The 26422-nt window shown below is 42.7% G+C and overlaps 5 non-coding genes across 5 annotated transcripts; all 5 read right to left on the bottom strand.

The window, feature by feature from the left end:
• Positions 1 to 2909: 2909 nt before the first annotated feature.
• TRNAR-CCG (transfer RNA arginine (anticodon CCG)) lies at positions 2910 to 2982 on the bottom strand. The gene has a single exon. It is a non-coding gene; the product is annotated as a tRNA-Arg (tRNA).
• A 4002-nt stretch (positions 2983 to 6984) lies between these two features.
• TRNAR-CCG (transfer RNA arginine (anticodon CCG)) lies at positions 6985 to 7057 on the bottom strand. Its single transcript has one exon. It is a non-coding gene; the product is annotated as a tRNA-Arg (tRNA).
• Positions 7058 to 9022: 1965 nt separating this feature from the next.
• On the bottom strand, positions 9023 to 9095 carry TRNAR-CCG (transfer RNA arginine (anticodon CCG)). The gene has a single exon. It is a non-coding gene; the product is annotated as a tRNA-Arg (tRNA).
• A 4002-nt stretch (positions 9096 to 13097) lies between these two features.
• On the bottom strand, positions 13098 to 13170 carry TRNAR-CCG (transfer RNA arginine (anticodon CCG)). Its single transcript has one exon. It is a non-coding gene; the product is annotated as a tRNA-Arg (tRNA).
• Positions 13171 to 15135: 1965 nt separating this feature from the next.
• On the bottom strand, positions 15136 to 15208 carry TRNAR-CCG (transfer RNA arginine (anticodon CCG)). The gene has a single exon. It is a non-coding gene; the product is annotated as a tRNA-Arg (tRNA).
• Between the last annotated feature and the right edge of the window lie 11214 nt (positions 15209 to 26422).

Here is a 26422-nt window from a genome sequence, read left to right as displayed (position 1 = left end):
TCATGTTTATGTATTCCTGGTACACTGGTGTCGATTGGTCACTAAAAAGAGCACAACAGGATTCTATTCTACAGTACGGACCGTTATCTTTCTCAATCGCTCCGATTCCATAATGGCAACAGTGCCGAGCAACAAGGGTACTTAACTGTGCAATCAATTCAAGAAAGTAGTTTCAACTCAGTGTCCACTTTCTGCAGAGACACTGGCAGTAGGGCTATTTCGGGTGCTCTTACAGCGGGCTTCATTCTCATAAGACTATATTTTCTACTGCTAGTATTCTTGCAGACGAAGGTGCTGTTCAGTAACATGTGAGTGCAGTGCAGCTCTATAAAAGGATGATCTACAATCCAGGGACACTACCCAACCAAGAGGACTTCCTGTAACATTCCACGACAGAGACAATCCCTTAAGAGAAACTTTTTCACTGCAGAGATTCTCACTGAGGAAAATGATTCTCAGTGCAATGTCACTGCAAGGAGGCTAGCTTAGGAGGATTCTCTTCACAGTTGAGATGGCACCTGAGGAAGACACTTTTCAGCAATTGGTGGCTACAGGGGAGCTCACTTAAGAGTAACATCTTAAATGCTGGGGCCCTCATAAGGAATTGAATGAGCAGTATCTGTTTCTCTGCTGCTATACTCCCTGAGAAGCAAAATATTAAGTGATATGTCACAGTTGCAAGGCAGCTCTATGAAGACAGGACAAGATTCACGTGTCTTTACTGCATAGTGTTGCGGTAATACATCAGTATTGACAAGGTGAATGAAATGAGTGTGATGATTTTCATTGATGAGACCTTTTAATCATCTTTATGTTAATATATGTTGAAATTCGTTCATATTTAATTAAGATCAAAATTAAAAATAATTGACAACCCAGGTGGGACTTGAACCCACAATCCCCGGCTTCGGAGGCTGATGGCTTATCCATTAGGCCACAGGGCCACTTGATGGAAAAGCACTGATCTGACCATAATAGACCAGCTGAACACCAATTCAAACACAGAATAAACACCCCATGGCAAAAACAACAAAAACATGAAAAAAACACAGTCAACATGTAAAGCAAGTCTGTGAGTTTGGAAAACACACCTTGCATATGATGGTCCAGTGAGCGAAGGTAAAGAAAGGAACAACTCCTGCAACACAAACCCTTCCGCAATTCATATTGAACACTTTTGATTGAAGAGAGTATACAGTGCGGTGGTTGCTACTCCTCGCCATCCTTATTTATAGTATTTTGATTTATATGCACTGAAATAGCTTTTAGTTCGGCTTCTGATGTTTTGTCTTCTAAAAAATGTGTATATACTGGTACTTTCTACAGATGGAAATGAAGATGAACTCAAAATAGGGACAAATAGTCCTGACATGCACCAATCCTTAGCAACTGCTTTGGATTGGCCAAATGCGTAAATTCGATGCACTGTGTGTTATATTCTTGGCATTCGCACTTTACAAAATTTAAGAATTGCTGTAAGATTTTTCCATTATGGACACTATTCTAGAGTTCCAGCATTTTTCTTACTCTGTCTCAAAAATTGATGATTTCTACAAACTAGATTTCTTGCCTGGCATATTTTCATGTCACCTGACATCTCTGACTTCCTATCTGTGGTGATCACTGTCTCACGGCCACCCACTTGGTAAAGATAATAACTAGGAGGTCATTGACTTAGTGATAATGTATTCATTGTCTCTAATGATGACTTCTATGATGCCCTCACACTGCAATGCCCTCTTCTAGGTTTGAACATCCTTGCTAACTTGCTTGACTTTTCAAGTAATCCTTCACCTGTTGAAGCCAGATATTTTCCGAAACATGTGTCACAGAGTCTCATGGGCATGACACTTGACACAATATCCATCTTGAGCACCAGATTTTTTGTGATTTTCATGTCTTACCTATTCATTTCCTTTGACATAGTTTCAGATCCTCTTATTAATCACTCACTGCAAGTTTTGAATGGTGCAGGTTTTGTGGACTTTTCTAAATAAAATGCATTACATTTGAATTCATCACTTTTCTTCCGGTTTTATCATGTTTATGTATTCCTAGTACACTAGTGTCGATTGGTCACTAAAAAGAGCACAACAGGATTCTATTCTACAGTACGGACCGTTGTCTTTCTCAATTGCTCCGATTCCATAATGGCAACAGTGCCGAGCAACAAGGGTACTTAACTGTGCAATCAATTCAAGAAAGTAGTTTCAACTCAGTGTCCACTTTCTGCAGAGACACTGGCAATAGGGCTATTTCGGGTGCTCTTACAGCAGGCTTCATTCTCATAAGACTATATTTTCTACTGCTAGTATTCTTGCAGAGGAAGGTGCTGTTCAGTAACATGTGAGTGCAGTGCAGCTCTATAAAAGGATGATCTACAATCCAGGGACACTACCCAACCAAGAGGACTTCCTGTAACATTCCACTACAGAGACAATCCCTTAAGAGAAACTTTTTCACTGCAGAGATTCTCACTGAGGAAAATGATTCTCAGTGACATGTCACTGCAAGGAGGCTAGCTTAGGAGGATTCTCTTCACAGTTGAGATGGCACCTGAGGAAGACACTTTTCAGCAATTGGTGGCTACATGGGAGCTCTCTTAAGAGTAACATCTTAAATGCTGGGGCCCTCATAATGAATTGAATGAGCAGTATATGTTTCTCTGCTGCTATACTCCCTGAGAAGCAAAATATTAAGTGATATGTCACAGTTGCAAGGCAGCTCTATGAAGACAGGACAAGATTCACGTGTCTTTACTGCATAGTGTCGCGGTAATACATCAGTATTGACAAGGTGAATGAAATGAGTGTGATGATTTTCATTGATGAGACCTTTTAATCATCTTTATGTTAATATATATTGAAATTCGTTCATATTTAATTAAGATCAAAATTAAAAATAATTGACGACCCAGGTGGGACTTGAACCCACAATCCCCAGCTTCGGAGGCTGATGCCTTATCCATTAGGCCACAGGGCCACTTGTTGGAAAAGCACTGATCTGACCATAATACACCATCTGAACACCAATTCACACACAGAATAAACACCCCATGGCAAAAACAACAAAAACATGAAAAAAACACAGTCAACATGTAAAGCAAGTCTGTGAGTTTGGAAAACACACCTTGCATATGATGGTCCAGTGAGCGAAGGTAAAGAAAGGAACAACTCCTGCAACACAAACCCTTCCGCAATTCATATTGAACACTTTTGATCGAAGAGAGTATACAGTGCAGTGGTTGCTACTCCTCGCCATCCTTATTTATAGTATTTTGATTTATATGCACTGAAATAGCTTTTAGTTTGGCTTCTGATGTTTTGTCTTCTAAAAAATGTGTATGTACTGGTACTTTCTACAGATGGAAATGAAGATGAACTCAAAATAGGGACAAATAGTCCTGACATACACCAATCCTTAGCAACTGCTTTGGATTGGCCAAATGCGTAAATTCGATGCACTGTGTGTTATATTCTTGGCATTCGCACTTTACAAAATTTAAGAATTGCTGTAAGATTTTTCCATTATGGACACTATTCTAGAGTTCCAGCATTTTTCTTACTCTGTCTCAAAAATTGATGATTTCTACAAACTAGATTTCTTGCCTGGCATATTTTCATTTCACCTGACATCTCTGACTTCCTATCTGTGGTGATCACTGTCTCACGGCCACCCACTTGGTAAAGATAATAACTAGGAGGTCATTGACTTAGTGATAATGTATTCATTGTCTCTAATGATGACTTCTATGATGCCCTCACACTGCAATGCCCTCTTCTAGGTTGGAACATCCTTGCTAACTTGCTTGACTTTTCAAGTAATCCTTCACCTGTTGAAGCCAGATATTTTCCGAACCATGTGTCACAGAATCTCATGGGCATGACACTTGACACAATATCCATCTTGAGCACCAGATTTTTTGTGATTTTCATGTCTTACCTATTCATTTCCTTTGACATAGTTTCAGATCCTCTTATTAATCACTCACTGCAAGTTTTGAATGGTGCAGGTTTTGTGGACTTTTCTAAATAAAATGCATTACATTTGAATTCATCACTTTTCTTCCTGTTTTATCATGTTTATGTATTCCTAGTACACTGGTGTCGATTGGTCACTAAAAAGAGCACAACAGGATTCTATTCTACAGTACGGACCGTTGTCTTTCTCAATTGCTCCGATTCCATAATGGCAACAGTGCCGAGCAACAAGGGTACTTAACTGTGCAATCAATTCAAGAAAGTAGTTTCAACTCAGTGTCCACTTTCTGCAGAGACACTGGCAATAGGGCTATTTCGGGTGCTCTTACAGCAGGCTTCATTCTCATAAGACTATATTTTCTACTGCTAGTATTCTTGCAGAGGAAGGTGCTGTTCAGTAACATGTGAGTGCAGTGCAGCTCTATAAAAGGATGATCTACAATCCAGGGACACTACCCAACCAAGAGGACTTCCTGTCACATTCCACTACAGAGACAATCCCTTAAGAGAAACTTTTTCACTGCAGAGATTCTCACTGAGGAAAATGATTCTCAGTGACATGTCACTGCAAGGAGGCTAGCTTATGAGGATTCTCTTCACAGTTGAGATGGCTCCTGAGGAAGACACTTTTCAGCAATTGGTGGCTACATGGGAGCTCACTTAAGAGTAACATCTTAAATGCTGGGGCCCTCATAAGGAATTGAGTGAGCAGTATATGTTTCTCTGCTGCTATACTCCCTGAGAAGCAAAATATTAAGTGATATGTCACAGTTGCAAGGCAGCTCTATGAAGACAGGACAAGATTCACGTGTCTTTACTGCATAGTGTCGCGGTAATACATCAGTATTGACAAGGTGAATGAAATGAGTGTGATGATTTTCATTGATGAGACCTTTTAATCATCTTTATGTTAATATATGTTGAAATTCGTTCATATTTAATTAAGATCAAAATTAAAAATAATTGACAACCCAGGTAGGACTTGAACCCACAATCCCCGGCTTCGGAGGCTGATGCCTTATCCATTAGGTCACAGGGCCACTTGATGGAAAAGCACTGATCTGACCATAATAGACCAGCTGAACACCAATTCACACACAGAATAAACACCCCATGGCAAAAACAACAAAAACATGAAAAAAACACAGTCAACGTGTAAAGCAAGTCTGTGAGTTTGGAAAACACACCTTGCATATGATGGTCCAGTGAGCGAAGGTAAAGAAAGGAACAACTCCTGCAACACAAACCCTTCCGCAATTCATATTGAACACTTTTGATTGAAGAGAGTATACAGTGCGGTGGTTGCTACTCCTCGCCATCCTTATTTATAGTATTTTGATTTATATGCACTGAAATAGCTTTTAGTTCGGCTTCTGATGTTTTGTCTTCTAAAAAATGTGTATATACTGGTACTTTCTACAGATGGAAATGAAGATGAACTCAAAATAGGGACAAATAGTCCTGACATGCACCAATCCTTAGCAACTGCTTTGGATTGGCCAAATGCGTAAATTCGATGCACTGTGTGTTATATTCTTGGCATTCGCACTTTACAAAATTTAAGAATTGCTGTAAGATTTTTCCATTATGGACACTATTCTAGAGTTCCAGCATTTTTCTTACTCTGTCTCAAAAATTGATGATTTCTACAAACTAGATTTCTTGCCTGGCATATTTTCATTTCACCTGACATCTCTGACTTCCTATCTGTGGCGATCACTGTCTCACGGCCACCCACTTGGTAAAGATAATAACTAGGGGGTCATTGACTTAGTGATAATGTATTCATTGTCTCTAATGATGACTTCTATGATGCCCTCACACTGCAATGCCCTCTTCTAGGTTGGAACATCCTTGCTAACTTGTTGACTTTTCAAGTAATCCTTCACCTGTTGAAGCCAGATATTTTCCAAAACATGTGTCACAGAGTCTCATGGGCATGACACTTGACACAATATCCATCTTGAGCACCAGATTTATTGTGATTTTCATGTCTTACCTATTCATTTCCTTTGACATAGTTTCAGATCCTCTTATTAATCACTCACTGCAAGTTTTGAATGGTGCAGGTTTTGTGGACTTTTCTAAATAAAATGCATTACATTTGAATTCATCACTTTTCTTCCTGTTTTATCATGTTTATGTATTCCTGGTACACTGGTGTCGATTGGTCACTAAAAAGAGCACAACAGGATTCTATTCTACAGTACGGACCGTTGTCTTTCTCAATTGCTCCGATTCCATAATGGCAACAGTGCCGAGCAACAAGGGTACTTAACTGTGCAATCAATTCAAGAAAGTAGTTTCAACTCAGTGTCCACTTTCTGCAGAGACACTGGCAATAGGGCTATTTCGGGTGCTCTTACAGCAGGCTTCATTCTCATAAGACTATATTTTCTACTGCTAGTATTCTTGCAGAGGAAGGTGCTGTTCAGTAACATGTGAGTGCAGTGCAGCTCTATAAAAGGATGATCTACAATCCAGGGACACTACCCAACCAAGAGGACTTCCTGTAACATTCCACTACAGAGACAATCACTTAAGAGAAACTTTTTCACTGCAGAGATTCTCACCGAGGAAAATGATTCTCAGTGACATGTCACTGTAAGGAGGCTAGCTTAGGAGGATTCTCTTCACAGTTGAGATGGCACCTGAGGAAGACACTTTTCAGCAATTGGTGGCTACATGGGAGCTCACTTAAGAGTAACATCTTAAATGCTGGGGCCCTCATAAGGAATTGAATGAGCAGTATATGTTTCTCTGCTGCTATACTCCCTGAGAAGCAAAATATTAAGTGATATGTCACAGTTGCAAGGCAGCTCTATGAAGACAGGACAAGATTCACGTGTCTTTACTGCATAGTGTCGCGGTAATACATCAGTATTGACAAGGTGAATGAAATGAGTGTGATGATTTTCATTGATGAGACCTTTTAATCATCTTTATGTTAATATATGTTGAAATTCGTTCATATTTAATTAAGATCAAAATTAAAAATAATTGACGACCCAGGTGGGACTTGAACCCACAATCCCCAGCTTCGGAGGCTGATGCCTTATCCATTAGGCCACAGGGCCACTTGTTGGAAAAGCACTGATCTGACCATAATAGACCATCTGAACACCAATTCACACACAGAATAAACACCCCATGGCAAAAACAACAAAAACATGAAAAAAACACAGTCAACATGTAAAGCAAGTCTGTGAGTTTGGAAAACACACCTTGCATATGGTGGTCCAGTGAGCGAAGGTAAAGAAAGGAACAACTCCTGCAACACAAACCCTTCCGCAATTCATATTGAACACTTTTGATTGAAGAGAGTATACAGTGCGGTGGTTGCTACTCCTCGCCATCCTTATTTATAGTATTTTGATTTATATGCACTGAAATAGCTTTTAGTTTGGCTTCTGATGTTTTGTCTTCTAAAAAATGTGTATGTACTGGTACTTTCTACAGATGGAAATGAAGATGAACTCAAAATAGGGACAAATAGTCCTGACATACACCAATCCTTAGCAACTGCTTTGGATTGGCCAAATGCGTAAATTCGATGCACTGTGTGTTATATTCTTGGCATTCGCACTTTACAAAATTTAAGAATTGCTGTAAGATTTTTCCATTATGGACACTATTCTAGAGTTCCAGCATTTTTCTTACTCTGTCTCAAAAATTGATGATTTCTACAAACTAGATTTCTTGCCTGGCATATTTTCATTTCACCTGACATCTCTGACTTCCTATCTGTGGTGATCACTGTCTCACGGCCACCCACTTGGTAAAGATAATAACTAGGAGGTCATTGACTTAGTGATAATGTATTCATTGTCTCTAATGATGACTTCTATGATGCCCTCACACTGCAATGCCCTCTTCTAGGTTGGAACATCCTTGCTAATTTGCTTGACTTTTCAAGTAATCCTTCACCTGTTGAAGCCAGATATTTTCCGAAACATGTGTCACAGAGTCTCATGGGCATGACACTTGACACAATATCCATCTTGAGCACCAGATTTTTTGTGATTTTCATGTCTTACCTATTCATTTCCTTTGACATAGTTTCAGATCCTCTTATTAATCACTCACTGCAAGTTTTGAATGGTGCAGGTTTTGTGGACTTTTCTAAATAAAATGCATTACATTTGAATTCATCACTTTTCTTCCGGTTTTATCATGTTTATGTATTCCTAGTACACTAGTGTCGATTGGTCACTAAAAAGAGCACAACAGGATTCTATTCTACAGTACGGACCGTTGTCTTTCTCAATTGCTCCGATTCCATAATGGCAACAGTGCCGAGCAACAAGGGTACTTAACTGTGCAATCAATTCAAGAAAGTAGTTTCAACTCAGTGTCCACTTTCTGCAGAGACACTGGCAATAGGGCTATTTCGGGTGCTCTTACAGCAGGCTTCATTCTCATAAGACTATATTTTCTACTGCTAGTATTCTTGCAGAGGAAGGTGCTGTTCAGTAACATGTGAGTGCAGTGCAGCTCTATAAAAGGATGATCTACAATCCAGGGACACTACCCAACCAAGAGGACTTCCTGTAACATTCCACTACAGAGACAATCCCTTAAGAGAAACTTTTTCACTGCAGAGATTCTCACTGAGGAAAATGATTCTCAGTGACATGTCACTGCAAGGAGGCTAGCTTAGGAGGATTCTCTTCACAGTTGAGATGGCACCTGAGGAAGACACTTTTCAGCAATTGGTGGCTACATGGGAGCTCTCTTAAGAGTAACATCTTAAATGCTGGGGCCCTCATAATGAATTGAATGAGCAGTATATGTTTCTCTGCTGCTATACTCCCTGAGAAGCAAAATATTAAGTGATATGTCACAGTTGCAAGGCAGCTCTATGAAGACAGGACAAGATTCACGTGTCTTTACTGCATAGTGTCGCGGTAATACATCAGTATTGACAAGGTGAATGAAATGAGTGTGATGATTTTCATTGATGAGACCTTTTAATCATCTTTATGTTAATATATATTGAAATTCGTTCATATTTAATTAAGATCAAAATTAAAAATAATTGACGACCCAGGTGGGACTTGAACCCACAATCCCCAGCTTCGGAGGCTGATGCCTTATCCATTAGGCCACAGGGCCACTTGTTGGAAAAGCACTGATCTGACCATAATACACCATCTGAACACCAATTCACACACAGAATAAACACCCCATGGCAAAAACAACAAAAACATGAAAAAAACACAGTCAACATGTAAAGCAAGTCTGTGAGTTTGGAAAACACACCTTGCATATGATGGTCCAGTGAGCGAAGGTAAAGAAAGGAACAACTCCTGCAACACAAACCCTTCCGCAATTCATATTGAACACTTTTGATCGAAGAGAGTATACAGTGCAGTGGTTGCTACTCCTCGCCATCCTTATTTATAGTATTTTGATTTATATGCACTGAAATAGCTTTTAGTTTGGCTTCTGATGTTTTGTCTTCTAAAAAATGTGTATGTACTGGTACTTTCTACAGATGGAAATGAAGATGAACTCAAAATAGGGACAAATAGTCCTGACATACACCAATCCTTAGCAACTGCTTTGGATTGGCCAAATGCGTAAATTCGATGCACTGTGTGTTATATTCTTGGCATTCGCACTTTACAAAATTTAAGAATTGCTGTAAGATTTTTCCATTATGGACACTATTCTAGAGTTCCAGCATTTTTCTTACTCTGTCTCAAAAATTGATGATTTCTACAAACTAGATTTCTTGCCTGGCATATTTTCATTTCACCTGACATCTCTGACTTCCTATCTGTGGTGATCACTGTCTCACGGCCACCCACTTGGTAAAGATAATAACTAGGAGGTCATTGACTTAGTGATAATGTATTCATTGTCTCTAATGATGACTTCTATGATGCCCTCACACTGCAATGCCCTCTTCTAGGTTGGAACATCCTTGCTAACTTGCTTGACTTTTCAAGTAATCCTTCACCTGTTGAAGCCAGATATTTTCCGAACCATGTGTCACAGAATCTCATGGGCATGACACTTGACACAATATCCATCTTGAGCACCAGATTTTTTGTGATTTTCATGTCTTACCTATTCATTTCCTTTGACATAGTTTCAGATCCTCTTATTAATCACTCACTGCAAGTTTTGAATGGTGCAGGTTTTGTGGACTTTTCTAAATAAAATGCATCACATTTGAATTCATCACTTTTCTTCCTGTTTTATCATGTTTATGTATTCCTAGTACACTGGTGTCGATTGGTCACTAAAAAGAGCACAACAGGATTCTATTCTACAGTACGGACCGTTGTCTTTCTCAATTGCTCCGATTCCATAATGGCAACAGTGCCGAGCAACAAGGGTACTTAACTGTGCAATCAATTCAAGAAAGTAGTTTCAACTCAGTGTCCACTTTCTGCAGAGACACTGGCAATAGGGCTATTTCGGGTGCTCTTACAGCAGGCTTCATTCTCATAAGACTATATTTTCTACTGCTAGTATTCTTGCAGAGGAAGGTGCTGTTCAGTAACATGTGAGTGCAGTGCAGCTCTATAAAAGGATGATCTACAATCCAGGGACACTACCCAACCAAGAGGACTTCCTGTCACATTCCACTACAGAGACAATCCCTTAAGTGAAACTTTTTCACTGCAGAGATTCTCACTGAGGAAAATGATTCTCAGTGACATGTCACTGCAAGGAGGCTAGCTTATGAGGATTCTCTTCACAGTTGAGATGGCTCCTGAGGAAGACACTTTTCAGCAATTGGTGGCTACATGGGAGCTCACTTAAGAGTAACATCTTAAATGCTGGGGCCCTCATAAGGAATTGAGTGAGCAGTATATGTTTCTCTGCTGCTATACTCCCTGAGAAGCAAAATATTAAGTGATATGTCACAGTTGCAAGGCAGCTCTATGAAGACAGGACAAGATTCACGTGTCTTTACTGCATAGTGTCGCGGTAATACATCAGTATTGACAAGGTGAATGAAATGAGTGTGATGATTTTCATTGATGAGACCTTTTAATCATCTTTATGTTAATATATGTTGAAATTCGTTCATATTTAATTAAGATCAAAATTAAAAATAATTGACAACCCAGGTAGGACTTGAACCCACAATCCCCGGCTTCGGAGGCTGATGCCTTATCCATTAGGTCACAGGGCCACTTGATGGAAAAGCACTGATCTGACCATAATAGACCAGCTGAACACCAATTCACACACAGAATAAACACCCCATGGCAAAAACAACAAAAACATGAAAAAAACACAGTCAACGTGTAAAGCAAGTCTGTGAGTTTGGAAAACACACCTTGCATATGATGGTCCAGTGAGCGAAGGTAAAGAAAGGAACAACTCCTGCAACACAAACCCTTCCGCAATTCATATTGAACACTTTTGATTGAAGAGAGTATACAGTGCGGTGGTTGCTACTCCTCGCCATCCTTATTTATAGTATTTTGATTTATATGCACTGAAATAGCTTTTAGTTCGGCTTCTGATGTTTTGTCTTCTAAAAAATGTGTATATACTGGTACTTTCTACAGATGGAAATGAAGATGAACTCAAAATAGGGACAAATAGTCCTGACATGCACCAATCCTTAGCAACTGCTTTGGATTGGCCAAATGCGTAAATTCGATGCACTGTGTGTTATATTCTTGGCATTCGCACTTTACAAAATTTAAGAATTGCTGTAAGATTTTTCCATTATGGACACTATTCTAGAGTTCCAGCATTTTTCTTACTCTGTCTCAAAAATTGATGATTTCTACAAACTAGATTTCTTGCCTGGCATATTTTCATTTCACCTGACATCTCTGACTTCCTATCTGTGGCGATCACTGTCTCACGGCCACCCACTTGGTAAAGATAATAACTAGGGGGTCATTGACTTAGTGATAATGTATTCATTGTCTCTAATGATGACTTCTATGATGCCCTCACACTGCAATGCCCTCTTCTAGGTTGGAACATCCTTGCTAACTTGTTGACTTTTCAAGTAATCCTTCACCTGTTGAAGCCAGATATTTTCCAAAACATGTGTCACAGAGTCTCATGGGCATGACACTTGACACAATATCCATCTTGAGCACCAGATTTATTGTGATTTTCATGTCTTACCTATTCATTTCCTTTGACATAGTTTCAGATCCTCTTATTAATCACTCACTGCAAGTTTTGAATGGTGCAGGTTTTGTGGACTTTTCTAAATAAAATGCATTACATTTGAATTCATCACTTTTCTTCCTGTTTTATCATGTTTATGTATTCCTGGTACACTGGTGTCGATTGGTCACTAAAAAGAGCACAACAGGATTCTATTCTACAGTACGGACCGTTGTCTTTCTCAATTGCTCCGATTCCATAATGGCAACAGTGCCGAGCAACAAGGGTACTTAACTGTGCAATCAATTCAAGAAAGTAGTTTCAACTCAGTGTCCACTTTCTGCAGAGACACTGGCAATAGGGCTATTTCGGGTGCTCTTACAGCAGGCTTCATTCTCATAAGACTATATTTTCTACTGCTAGTATTCTTGCAGAGGAAGGTGCTGTTCAGTAACATGTGAGTGCAGTGCAGCTCTATAAAAGGATGATCTACAATCCAGGGACACTACCCAACCAAGAGGACTTCCTGTAACATTCCACTACAGAGACAATCACTTAAGAGAAACTTTTTCACTGCAGAGATTCTCACCGAGGAAAATGATTCTCAGTGACATGTCACTGTAAGGAGGCTAGCTTAGGAGGATTCTCTTCACAGTTGAGATGGCACCTGAGGAAGACACTTTTCAGCAATTGGTGGCTACATGGGAGCTCACTTAAGAGTAACATCTTAAATGCTGGGGCCCTCATAAGGAATTGAATGAGCAGTATATGTTTCTCTGCTGCTATACTCCCTGAGAAGCAAAATATTAAGTGATATGTCACAGTTGCAAGGCAGCTCTATGAAGACAGGACAAGATTCACGTGTCTTTACTGCATAGTGTCGCGGTAATACATCAGTATTGACAAGGTGAATGAAATGAGTGTGATGATTTTCATTGATGAGACCTTTTAATCATCTTTATGTTAATATATGTTGAAATTCGTTCATATTTAATTAAGATCAAAATTAAAAATAATTGACGACCCAGGTGGGATTTGAACCCACAATCCCCAGCTTCGGAGGCTGATGCCTTATCCATTAGGCCACAGGGCCACTTGTTGGAAAAGCACTGATCTGACCATAATAGACCATCTGAACACCAATTCACACACAGAATAAACACCCCATGGCAAAAACAACAAAAACATGAAAAAAACACAGTCAACATGTAAAGCAAGTCTGTGAGTTTGGAAAACACACCTTGCATATGGTGGTCCAGTGAGCGAAGGTAAAGAAAGGAACAACTCCTGCAACACAAACCCTTCCGCAATTCATATTGAACACTTTTGATTGAAGAGAGTATACAGTGCGGTGGTTGCTACTCCTCGCCATCCTTATTTATAGTATTTTGATTTATATGCACTGAAATAGCTTTTAGTTTGGCTTCTGATGTTTTGTCTTCTAAAAAATGTGTATGTACTGGTACTTTCTACAGATGGAAATGAAGATGAACTCAAAATAGGGACAAATAGTCCTGACATACACCAATCCTTAGCAACTGCTTTGGATTGGCCAAATGCGTAAATTCGATGCACTGTGTGTTATATTCTTGGCATTCGCACTTTACAAAATTTAAGAATTGCTGTAAGATTTTTCCATTATGGACACTATTCTAGAGTTCCAGCATTTTTCTTACTCTGTCTCAAAAATTGATGATTTCTACAAACTAGATTTCTTGCCTGGCATATTTTCATTTCACCTGACATCTCTGACTTCCTATCTGTGGTGATCACTGTCTCACGGCCACCCACTTGGTAAAGATAATAACTAGGAGGTCATTGACTTAGTGATAATGTATTCATTGTCTCTAATGATGACTTCTATGATGCCCTCACACTGCAATGCCCTCTTCTAGGTTGGAACATCCTTGCTAATTTGCTTGACTTTTCAAGTAATCCTTCACCTGTTGAAGCCAGATATTTTCCGAACCATGTGTCACAGAGTCTCATGGGCATGACACTTGACACAATATCCATCTTGAGCACCAGATTTTTTGTGATTTTCATGTCTTACCTATTCATTTCCTTTGACATAGTTTCAGATCCTCTTATTAATCACTCACTGCAAGTTTTGAATGGTGCAGGTTTTGTGGACTTTTCTAAATAAAATGCATTACATTTGAATTCATCACTTTTCTTCCGGTTTTATCATGTTTATGTATTCCTAGTACACTAGTGTCGATTGGTCACTAAAAAGAGCACAACAGGATTCTATTCTACAGTACGGACCGTTGTCTTTCTCAATTGCTCCGATTCCATAATGGCAACAGTGCCGAGCAACAAGGGTACTTAACTGTGCAATCAATTCAAGAAAGTAGTTTCAACTCAGTGTCCACTTTCTGCAGAGACACTGGCAATAGGGCTATTTCGGGTGCTCTTACAGCAGGCTTCATTCTCATAAGACTATATTTTCTACTGCTAGTATTCTTGCAGAGGAAGGTGCTGTTCAGTAACATGTGAGTGCAGTGCAGCTCTATAAAAGGATGATCTACAATCCAGGGACACTACCCAACCAAGAGGACTTCCGGTAACATTCCACTACAGAGACTATCCCTTAAGAGAAACTTTTTCACTGCAGAGATTCTCACTGAGGAAAATGATTCTCAGTGACATGTCACTGCAAGGAGGCTAGCTTAGGAGGATTCTCTTCCCAGTTGAGATGGCACCTGAGGAAGACACTTTTCAGCAATTGGTGGCTACATGGGAGCTCACGTAAGAGTAACATCTTAAATGCTGGGGCCCTCATAAGGAATTGAATTAGCAGTATCTGTTTCTCTGCTGCTATACTCCCTGAGAAACAAAATATGAAGTGACATGTCACAGTTGCAAGGCAGCTCTGTGAAGACAGTGCAAGATTCACGTGTCTTTACTGCAAAGTGTCGCGGTAATACATCAGTATTGACAAGGTGAATGAAATGAGTGTGATGATTTTCATTGATGAGACCTTTTAATCATCTTTATGTTAATATATGTTGAAATTCGTTCATATTTAATTAAGATCAAAATTAAAAATAATTGACGACCCAGGTGGGACTTGAACCCACAATCCCCAGCTTCGGAGGCTGATGCCTTATCCATTAGGCCACAGGGCCACTCAATAGAAAAGCACTGATCTGACCATAATAGACCAACTGAACACCAATTCACACACAGAATAAACACCCCATGGCAAAAACAACAAAAACATGAAAAAAACACAGTCAACATGTAAAGCAAGTCTGTGAGTTTGGAAAACACACCTTGCATATGATGGTCCAGTGAGCGAAGGTAAAGAAAGGAACATCTCCTGCAACACAAACCCTTCCGCAATTCATATTGAACACTTTTGATTGAAGAGAGTATACAGTGCGGTGGTTGCTACTCCTCGCCATCCTTATTTATAGTATTTTGATTTATATGCACTGAAATAGCTTTTAGTTTGGCTTCTGATGTTTTGTCTTCTAAAAAATGTGTATATACTGGTACTTTCTATAGATGGAAATGAAGATGAACTCAAAATAGGGACAAATAGTACTGACATACACCAATCCTTAGCAACTGCTTTGGATTGGCCAAATGCGTAAATTCGATGCACTGTGTGTTATATTCTTGGCATTCGCACTTCAAAAAATTAAAGGATTGCTGTAAGATTTTTCCATTATGGACGCTATTCTAGAGTTCCAGCATTTATCTTACTCTGTCTCAAAAATTGATGATTTCTACAAACTAGATTTCTTGTCTGGCATATTTTCAGTTCACCTGGCATCTCTGACTTCCTATCTGTGGTAATCACTGTTTCACGGCCACCCACTTGGTAAAGATACTAACTAGGAGCTCATTGACTTAGTGATAATGTATTCATTTTCTCTAATGATGATTTCCATGATGCCCTCACACTGCAATGCCCTCTTCTAGGTTGGAAAATCCTTGCTAACTTGCTTGACTTTTCAAGTAATCCTTCACCTGTTGAAGCCAGATATTTTCCGAAACATGTGTCACGCAGTCTCATGGTCATGACACTTGACACAATGTCCATCTTGAGCACCAGACTTTTTGTGATTTTCATGTCTTAACTATTCATTTCCTTTGACATAGTTTCAGATCCTCTTATTAATCACTCACTGCACATTTTGAATTCCTTCCTGGAAGTCTTCAGGTCATAATGGGTCTTCATGCCATCAGCCGATCTTTCTAGATTCCGCTGAGCATAAGCAAAAGCATGTTGAAGGTGTTTCCTTAAATTCTCCACATACTCATGAGTTGTGGAGGCATTTATCAGTGTCTGCTCTTGGGTCCTGTAGAGCAAATGCTGCGGAAGCACCATCTTGCGTCCAGTCATCAACTCAAATGGTGACATTTTGGTTGCAGATGAAGGGGTAGATCTGATGGCCATTAGGACCAGAGGTAATCGGATATCCCAACTTGGCCCAGAATCTGCCACAAACTTCTTTAATATGCTCACAATTGTCCGGTTATATCTCTCTACTGCCCCAGAAGAAGCTGGTCTATAAGCAATATGCAACTTCCTTTTGACCCCCAGTATCTCCCACATCTTTGTCATTACTTCACTGGTGAAGTGGCTACCCCTGTCTGACTCAATCCTTTGAGGTAGACCAAAACGGGAAAAGATGTGGTTAATCATCAAGGCAGCTGCCGTTTCTGCCTTGCAGTTTGGGGCTGGGAGACATTCCACCCACTTGGTAAACAAGCATGTCACAGTCAACATGTACTTATTCCCCCTAGCCGAGCGAATCACAGGGCCTACAAAGTCGATTTGTAAATCTGACCATGGCAGTGTCATCCCCCTCTTTTGGAGAGGCGCACGGTGCGTGAGGGATGATGGCTGAAATTGTGCACACACAAGACACCCCTTCAAGTATTGGTCGAGGTCCTGCCCCATGTGTGGCCAGTATGCAACCTCTCTTAAGATTTCCAATGTTGTGTGAAACCCCCTATGACCGGCGGTGGCCGCATCATGGGCGTGACTTAACATCAGGCTTCGGAATGAGGTAGGAACCACCCACTGATCGTGGCCAGCTTTGGATTTCCTTACCAACAAACCATCTTGGATCCGGAACATTTTTGGACATTTCATCAACACTCTTAGGTCCTCTTTCCCAATGTAATCGGTATCCGTCAGGGGAAAGTTCTCAGGGTCCTCAAGGTGCTGGTAAAATTTACCAATTATTGGATCCCCCTTCTGAGCAGTAATCAAATCAGCATCAGGGGTCTCCTTACTCCATTGTGCAATTGAGAGGTCGTTGTGAGCATTTGTCTGGGACCTAGTGATAGCAGTGACCTGGATTTCCCCCAACAGGGACTCAATCTCAATTAGATCCCCTTGGATGGCCCCGGTTTTGGCCAGCTGATCAGCTAAGTCATTTCCAGTTTTGTCTGGTCCCTCTACTTTGGAATGACCCTTGATCTTTTTCCAATAGATGGTCATCCCATTCGAGGTGACCAGATCATCAATGTTTTGGATCAACTTCCCATGTTTCAAGGGTTTGTTGTTAGCACATAACATGCCTCTGGTTTTCCAATTAACCAGGTGCTCCACGAACCCATTCCGTACATAATCCGAATCTGTGATTATGACCAGTTCGCGGAGTTGATGCTGGACAGCAGTGAGGATGGCCTGATGCACAGCCATCAATTCTGCCACCTGACTACCTCGGGGACCAATTTTGTATCCAGCGGAGGATTCTGGGGACTCATTCACCCATGCATTCCCTACGCCGGCCACCAGTTCTTTCTCCCCGTCGTTGTCAACATGGTAAGAGCATCCATCCACATAGACAGTGGGCATTCCCTCACACTTGTCTTCTTCAAAGACTTTGTGTGGGGAATTAAGGTATGCCTCCATGTTGTCCTTTATTTTTAGACTTTCGTCCTCGAGACAGTTTTCTCTGGCACAATCATGCAAGTCCGCCAGACCTTGCGCGAGGGGACTCTTCTTGTTTTGGCCATATCTGACCTCCACAGGAAATCCTTGCATTGACAGAATCCAGGAAGTAATTCGGGAATTACTCACATTTCCGGTCCGGATTCTATCACTTTGGAGATATTGCAGAGGCTGGTGTGGAGTCTCCACTATGATGTGTTCCCCCTGGATAAACGGGCGGTAATTCTTCAATGCCCACACCGTTGCCAGGAGTGCCTTCTCACAATCGTTGAATTTTTCCTCCACAGAGGATAAAGTTTTGCTCGCATAGGAGATTACTTTATTGACCTTGTCATGCTTTTGGTATAATACTGCCGTCAAGCACGTATTAGAGAACCCCGTCTCCAGGAAGAACTCCTTGTTTCTGACAGGGTAAGCTAGGCAAGGCGCTTGTGAGAGGCTTCTTTTGAGTTGTCTTACTGCCTCGGCTTGTTCTGGACCCCATTCCCACTTGACCCCCCCCTTCAGGAGATGAATCAGGGGTCTGGTGATCTCTGCGTAGCCCTCAATGAACTTTCTGCTGTAATTAGTCAGTCCAAGGAGGCTCCTTAGTTCCCGCAGAGTTGTGGGGTCTTTCAGTTTCTGAAGTGCTTCCACTTTCTTTTCCTGGGGACAGAGGCCCTGAGCGGTAATCTCATGCCCCAAGAAATTAACACGGGTTCTGCACCACTGTGCTTTTTGAAAGGAAAGTTTTGCTCCGGCGGCCCTCAACTGGGTCAGAACATAACGGATCTCCGCTATGTGTTCCTCCACAGATGAACTTTTGATGAGGACATCATCTACATAAGCCAGGTTACCCCTCGCACCCAGGTCGGGCATGGCCTTATGTAGGAAAATGTTAAACTCATTACCGGAGTTTAGGTATCCAAAGGGAGTCCGGGTCCATGTGTATTGCTGGCCCCCAAAGGTAAAAGCCAGTTTGTATTGGTCCTCCCTGCTGACAGGCACGGTCCAGTATCCATTGGTCAGGTCTATTGCAGTGAATACCTGTGACCCCTGAATCTGGGCCAGCCCTTGGTCAATGTAGGGCAGAGGCCATCGGGAAGTATGGACCCGTTTGTTGAGCTCCCTGAGGTCGGCGCAGAGTCTCCACTGGCCGCTTGGCTTCAATATTCCCAGCACTGGATTATTGAAGGTGCTGTGGACTGGACGGATTATTCCCCGGGACTCAAGGTTCTTGATTATTTCAGTGAGGGACTCCATTGATGCGAGAGGCAAGCGATATTGCTTCATAAACACAGGAGTCATGCCAGGGTCCGTGGGGATTTTTGTGGTGTGGATGTCAGTGCGACCACAGTCATATGAGTCTACCGCAAAGAGATCTTGGAAATCCAAGAAAACTTGTTTCAACTTTTGCTTTTGTTCCAGAGTCACACAGGCATCAGCTAGGTTGACTCTCTCTTCCACCATCTGCCTGAAGCCTGGAAAGACTTCTGGTTTGGCTATTTCAGCGGCCGCCTCCAGCTGGGTGGAGAAGTCCCTGGTCAGAGTGCTGATTTGGACTGGAGGCTTCAGGTGGGAAAGGCAGCCCTCATGGACCTGGAAAATCACCTCATCCCTCCTGAAGTCACAAGTCACATCTTCCTTACCATAGGGGCAGGAAGTGTACACCAGGAAGTTCCCCCCATGCCGGGTAAAAATCCTGTTTGGTGTTGTGTTGTCATCACTGTCACTGTCAAAGCAGTCCTTGGGGATTGGCCCTAACAGTTCATTACCTAAGTCTATGGAAAAATGTCGGTCATCAACCGCCATTCCAATAATGGTGCCTGCGGCTAGAGTAATACTCTTTAAGTCGCTGTTATCCACCTCTATTGGAATGGTGTCATGTTCTATGTTGACTAATGGTGTTGGGTTTACCCCCAACCCTTGCTGTTGGAGAGAAGCATTTAGATGTATGTAAGCATCAGGGTTTTTCAACTCTTGTCCCCTTTTAACTTTCACTTCCAGGGAGAATTGTCGGGTCCTTTCTGGGATGGTGACTTCCTCTTTAATCTGAATTTCAACTGCATAAGGTAGCAATTGAGCTGACCTAAATGCTTTTTCTGGATCATCAAAGCCCATGGGATTATCCGTTAATCGGGACCAAGCTTTGAAGTTTATTAGGTCCAAACTAATGGCAAAGCGATTGAGAATGTCACTGCCTAAGTAAAAGGCGGCAGGGACGTCTCGCACGACCCAACAATTGTGGACTATGCTCTTGTTGCCAATGGAGATTTTGAGCATACACCTGCTTGGCAGGAGATGTTTGGAAGTAGGTGCTTCCAGGTCCATTTCCCACTTGTCTATCAGTTTGAAGGTGGGAATGGCTGGATCTTTTGGGAGTTGGCGGAACATGGCTTCGCTGATGAAGCTCTTACCGTTGTTCACACACACTCGAGCGAGAACAGAGTCCTTCCCATCATTTAATTGGACAGGGATGAACAACTGCTCTCCAATTTGCTGAATATCAGCCAGGCTCTGAGCTGATTTCACATCTTTCTGGACTATAGGAGTGGGAGTTTCTGATTGTGGATTAGTGTAGAATTTCAGGGTGTTTCCTTCCAGCGTGGAGTACCACTTTAGACTGGAAGGGAGGTTGATTTTCAGAAATAGAGAGGACCCCCCATCATCAGTCTGTCGTCCTACTGCTATTACTGTCACGTCTGGAATTTGGTTATTCTGGAAGTGGAATTCTACTTGGTCAGATTTTTGTTCAACCATGTGGCAGGTGCCGTTTAAACTAACATGGTTAACACTCTGTTTTAATTTTATTGGTCGGCTAGTCTGGGTCCAGAGGACCTTGTTTACGCAATCTATTAGGGGTGACAACCTTCTCAGGAGGTCATTCCCTAGTAAACAAGGGGTGCCCTCTGGGGTCACAACTATGACCGGGTGTTTCAACTTATGTCGCCCAATTTTAATGTCCAAATCTGCCGTCCCCTCGACGGGAATTGTCTTCCCGTCAAAGTTCTGGAGTTGCCCAGGAAGAGAGGTGAGAGGAATTTGGTAATTCTCTCCCCTTCCTGCATTCAGTTCGTCAAAGGCCCTTCTGGACAGAAGGGTAGCTTGAGATCCAGTGTCCACCAGTGCCAAAATTGTACCCTGCCCCTGTACTTGTACCGTGGCATAATATCTTCCCTCCTTCTCCTCAAGGGGGCACAGATAATGTACATTTTTGGACAACTGGTGGGCTAATTTTCTGGTTTTGGACATCGCTAGCGAAGAGATTTGGGCAGAATTCTGTGGAGAGCCTTGGGAATCTGAAAGAAAAATTTGGCAACTGGAGATCAGAGCCATTGTGGGTTCCCCTGGCTCCGGTTCTGGGCCGCCCCCCCCTTTTTGGAGGCAGTCACCAGGATGGGTTTGAACCAGGGGATTTTCTTGCGGTTGGTTCTGGGATGAGATGGTGGGCGGCGGTAGCTCAGTCTCCACATCTCCCCAGTCTGGATTTGCATCCCTAGGGACCCATTTTTCTTTGGGAGGAGTTCCCCCCTCTCTGAAGGAGAAGATCCTTTTCCCAGGATCCTCTGAGGATCCCTCTCCCTCAAATTGGAAGATCTGTACCTCCTCCTCAAACTGAGTCTGTTTGGGTCTTTTGTTTCTCCTACCCCCCCTCTGCTCCTTAGGAGGCAGACTTTCAGGGGCAAGAGATTTTGTTTCCGGTTCCTGGGTTTCCAGGGGCTGTTTACAAGTGAGGAAGGAAGCTTCCTCCAAGGCTTTACACCCCCCTTCCCTTTGTGCCTCCTCCCTGGGAACCGGTGAGTTATCGGGGTGCTGCCCCCATCATTGTTCTGGAGCACCAGGTCCAGAGTTGGGTGCGTTCTGCGCCGGCATGCCGATCTGAGGGTTCTGCTGAGCCCTCAGTATGTGACCCAGATCCCGCGCCATGTTTTGAACCTGGCGCTCTAACTGGGAAACCCGCTCAGGCTGATACGGGGCCCTGTTTTCTCCCCTGGGCTGATCCCGGGAAGAGTAGCTGTCCCTCCTCTGGTAATACCCCGGGTTGGGAAGATTTGGGTACCCCTCCACCCTTGGCCTCCCCTCTCCCGGATTCAGTGGTCTGGGCTCAGGGAATTGGGGAAAGAAGGATGGATGGTTTTTGGGCTGAAAGTCGGGTGGATATCTGGGGAAAAAGTTCTGCCCAGGGTTTGGTAAATTTCTGCCCTCCTGTGGGAAGTTTGGAGGGAAGTTCCCTGGGTTAGGTGCTTGGCTGGATCCCCCCCCTTGGGCTGGAGGAGTCCACACATAACCCAGGATGGGTCGATTTCCCTTGTAACGGGGACTTACATAATCAGGAGAGCGAGGGACCCCATTTGTGGGGCTGCCTCCTTGGCTCCCTGTCTGTGACTGACCCGAGGACCTCCTGGGCCTAGCATTATTAGGTGCAGGTAGGTTTTTAGGCCCCCCCATCTCCAGATCCAAAACGGGGGTGACCTTTACCTCTGCCACCTTGGCAGCAGCAGGGGTGCTGTTGGCTTTGGGGTTTTTCTGGGCATTACTTTTGCTATCTATCGGTTTCTGCACCTCATAGATCCGGGTAGCCTGTTCAATGACCCAGTCTAAAGATCTTTTCTCGTGAAAATCCCTCACGAGCTGGGTCATGATATATTTGGGCAAGGCATGGAAAAACGTATTTATAAATTCTCTGCTATCCGTGCGCACCCTTCTTGTGGTCTGTGCAAAAGCACGCTTTAACTCCTGCACAAATTCTTGTGGGGCCTGATCCTCCCCACATTGCAAATTGTAGGCTGCCTTGCGAGCCTCTTGAGGATTTCTGTGAACAGAAAAATGTTTCAAGATGACCGCCTTATAGGTGGACCATCTTAAATGATTTTGGTCCTCCAGCCCCGCAAAGAAACTGGAGTATTCCGGGGAGAAGGTCCACTTTACATATTGAATACAGCTTTGGCTGTCCTTCAAATGGAAAGTCTCCATCATTTGTTCAAACAACTCTAAGTGCTCCCAAACAGAATACTTAGCGTTCTTATGGTAAGGCGTGATGACGCTCCTGATCGCCTTAATCCACTTTAAGGGGTCCTTAAGCAAGGCCCTTTTTGCCTTATTGGCCTTTTTGGTTCGGGTAACCCTTGTCCATTCGTCCTCGGATTCAGAGGCACTGCTCCCAGAGGTTCCCGTCAGATCTTCCAGGTTTTCCCGGATTCTGCGAGCCTGGGAATGGCTGGCAGAATGTGGGGACCTGGTCTCCTGTGTCCTGCGCAGTTCAGAGGAGTCTTCAGATTCCTCCTTGCTGCCAGGATTTGATGGGTACCCCCTCCACTGACCTAACTGGGCAGAGGTTTTCAGGATGCCCTTAATGGGCCTACTCTCCTGGGGTTCCCCACTGAACTGTACTGTACTTGGGTGCCCATACCCGGATGCCCACCCCTCCATTCCTGAGTGGTACTGGCCTATGAGCCCCATACTTTTAGCTGGATAGTAATCTGCCATCCCTGTGGCCCTGTGCTCATGTGCGCCAGGGGACATGGGGGTGGTAGAGTCCAGGGACTGGGGGAGATGAAGGCCCCTGATGTTAGGGCTCCTGCGGTTATGGTCAGGAGTCTCTCTTTCCCAGCGGACCTCATCTCTATCCGCCCCTGCTCCCTGTTGCAATGCAAGAGCCTGCATTTGTGCTTTCAGTTCCTCAGTCAAGGCCTTACTAGACTCTATCAGTCTCTCCTGCATCGCTACCTGTTGTTGGAGCCTATCATTGTGTTGACAGAGGGCCTCATTTTCCCTCTGTGCTTCCTGGTTGGTCCTGGAGAACTGGGCCAGTCTTTGCTGCAGGAGGTTTACCTCCTGAGTCCCATCCCTACCGGCCTGCTCCTTTCTTGCCAGAGCATCTTCCACCCTTCTGGTTTGCTCTACCAAGTTCTGGTTTTCTTTTTGGAGGTCACCTAGCCCCTGGAGGGCCAGGTGGTTTTCTTCAATTTCCTTTTTTAAGTGGCAGACTTCCTGGCCTAAAGTGTCTCTTTCCTGACTGAGATCCTGCATCTGTGCTGCCAGTTCGTCCCTCTGCCTTTGAAGGGCACCAGCTTTCCGGCGCTCTTCATCAAACTCTGCCTGGGTATCCAGGTCTTTCAGAATCAGTTTATTGCTTTCTGCCTTTTCCCTATCTAGGTGGCCTTGCAGGGTGACTACCTGCTCAGCACATACCCTGTTGAAGTCCAGTTGTTGCTCCAGCTTTTTCTGGCTTTGCAGTAGGGAGTCCAAACCTTCTTGGTGTTCCTTCTGCAAGGCCCGAAATCTGGTATCCTGTTCTGACTTTTCCTTTTGCAGCACATCCATATCCTCCTTTATTTTAGTGATGTACTGTCTGGTCTCATTTTCTGACTCCTGGCTTCTCTGCAGCCTTTGCTCAGAAGAGTCCAGATCAGATTGGGCCTTCTCTAACGCCATCTGTTGCCTTTTTGCCAGATCATGGCCTTCAGCACATTTATTCTGTATGGCTCCCATATATAAATATAAATATGCCGCTATCCTAACAATCTTGTCGTGTTCATCTTTGGCCTTAGGAGCCATATATAGTTCACTCAGGGCCACATGTAATGGACCCTGATCTCTCCATAAATCTGACCCTGTTTCAGTGGCCTGTCGCGTGATGGCCTGCAACCAGGCCTCCTGGCCCTGCTCAGCCCATTCACCTCTCACAAATAGTTTATGTAAGAAGTGCTCTCTGGCTATTTTCATATCTACCAAGGTCGTCATTCTAGAGATTGGTCTCTGTCCTGACTTACAGAAGTTTGTATTTTATTTTTGCAGAACAGAACTTTTCTTGGAGTGTCCCTTTTGAGGTATGCTTCACAGCGTAATGCAGCGTGGTGATCCGACTGGATATGTGTATCTGGTCAGCTGGCACGCTGTATTAAGCTGCACAAGTGGTATTCTAACCCAAACGTCCGGCCCGAGCCCCCAATTTGTAAGAGGATTCAATTCAACACTACAGCTAAGTCAACGCCTAGTCTATAATACTGAATGAAAACCCTTATTGATATATCTTTATGTCCAGTTCATGCGTTCTGGATGACTACCCCTATATAACACCCCTCTGTTGGAATCCTCCTGACCCCACTGAGCCAAGAAGTAGTTCTGTTTTGCAAGTTAAAAGGTTTATTTGATAATTTAAACAATATATATTATATCACGCTTTATAATAAATTAATAATTGGATATCACACTTAATCTGGTATGATAAAGATTAACAACGGAGAATCTGGCACTAGCACACTTCTTTATAATCACTAAGGAGTTGACATGAAATGGATAAGATAGCACACTGGTAAATAGGGACAGAAGAATAATGTGGAAGAGAATGTTTTATAGGGTTCAAGGAAATGCAAGGTTGAATGAATGAAAAGCAGTATAGAAAATACTCAATATGATTTCAACAAAACAATGTAATCACTTTTCTCTGGCAATTCACCCCCCCTTTTATGCAATGCAAGGAAATGGAAGGAAGCACACAGTTCTCAGAAATGCAATTCAAATGTAATTCAGTTCACCCAGCAACTTAGACTACAGAAGTTGAAAACACAGGCAAAATGCTTTTAAATGTGCTGGAAATGAAGAAAAAAATATGCTAAAATGCTTTTAATTCCCTTTAGAGGTTCAGGGTGAGTGAAATCAAGTTAATATTAGCTCAGGCTCACTCTTGCAATGATTCAGGGATAGTTTTTATGAGGCAAACAATTTTCTGGCAAATGGAAGCAAAAGCAGCTATCTTTACACGTGAAGAATTTTGCAAATCGCGGTAAAATTCGCGAATGCGTTTTTCACGATTACGGCAAAACTATAAGGGAATGCGGTTCTAGGTCCGTAGGAAAGCCACGATTCTCAGCTTTCAGGGGAAAGTTACTGCACGTCTCTAGCACAAACGGTCACGGAGATATGAGCGATTAAATAAAGGTCGTTTTTCAGATTTGAAATTTTAAAGTTCAAAAAGACAAGTGCAGCTTGCAACTAGAAAATGACAAGAGACAGCTTTGCAAATGACAGGTGACAGTTAGGAGACAGTTCTACTTAGATTAAAATAGGATTGAATTATATTATTTTAACTAGGAGATTGGTTCTGCACAGTTTTCTAGGTACTCACACTATATTCTTGAGTGAAATGGGCCTCGCCATGGATCTGGTCAGGTTTTAGACTGGACTCCGGTTCAGCTCTTTGGTTCTGCTAACATTGGCCTGGGTCAGCTCTGCTCTCTCTCTGGTTCTGGAAATTTGATGGATTTGAAGTCTGGATCTTTCTGCACAGCTTTCTCTGGAGATTGATGGAGGTAAAGTATGGATTTTCCCGGCAGAGCTTCCAGCTGCAAATGGATTTGAAAAGTCCCTATCTGTCCTGTCTCTCTGCTTTTATGTGTTTTTAAAATGGGTGTGTTCTTGCATCACTGACCCTACCTCTCTCTCA

This window comes from Ambystoma mexicanum, chromosome 3q (assembly GCF_040938575.1).
Source record: "Ambystoma mexicanum isolate Mex_15411 chromosome 3q, UKY_AmexF1_1, whole genome shotgun sequence".
Taxonomy (NCBI): domain Eukaryota; kingdom Metazoa; phylum Chordata; class Amphibia; order Caudata; family Ambystomatidae; genus Ambystoma; species Ambystoma mexicanum.
This window is presented reverse-complemented; position numbering and strand designations above follow the sequence as displayed.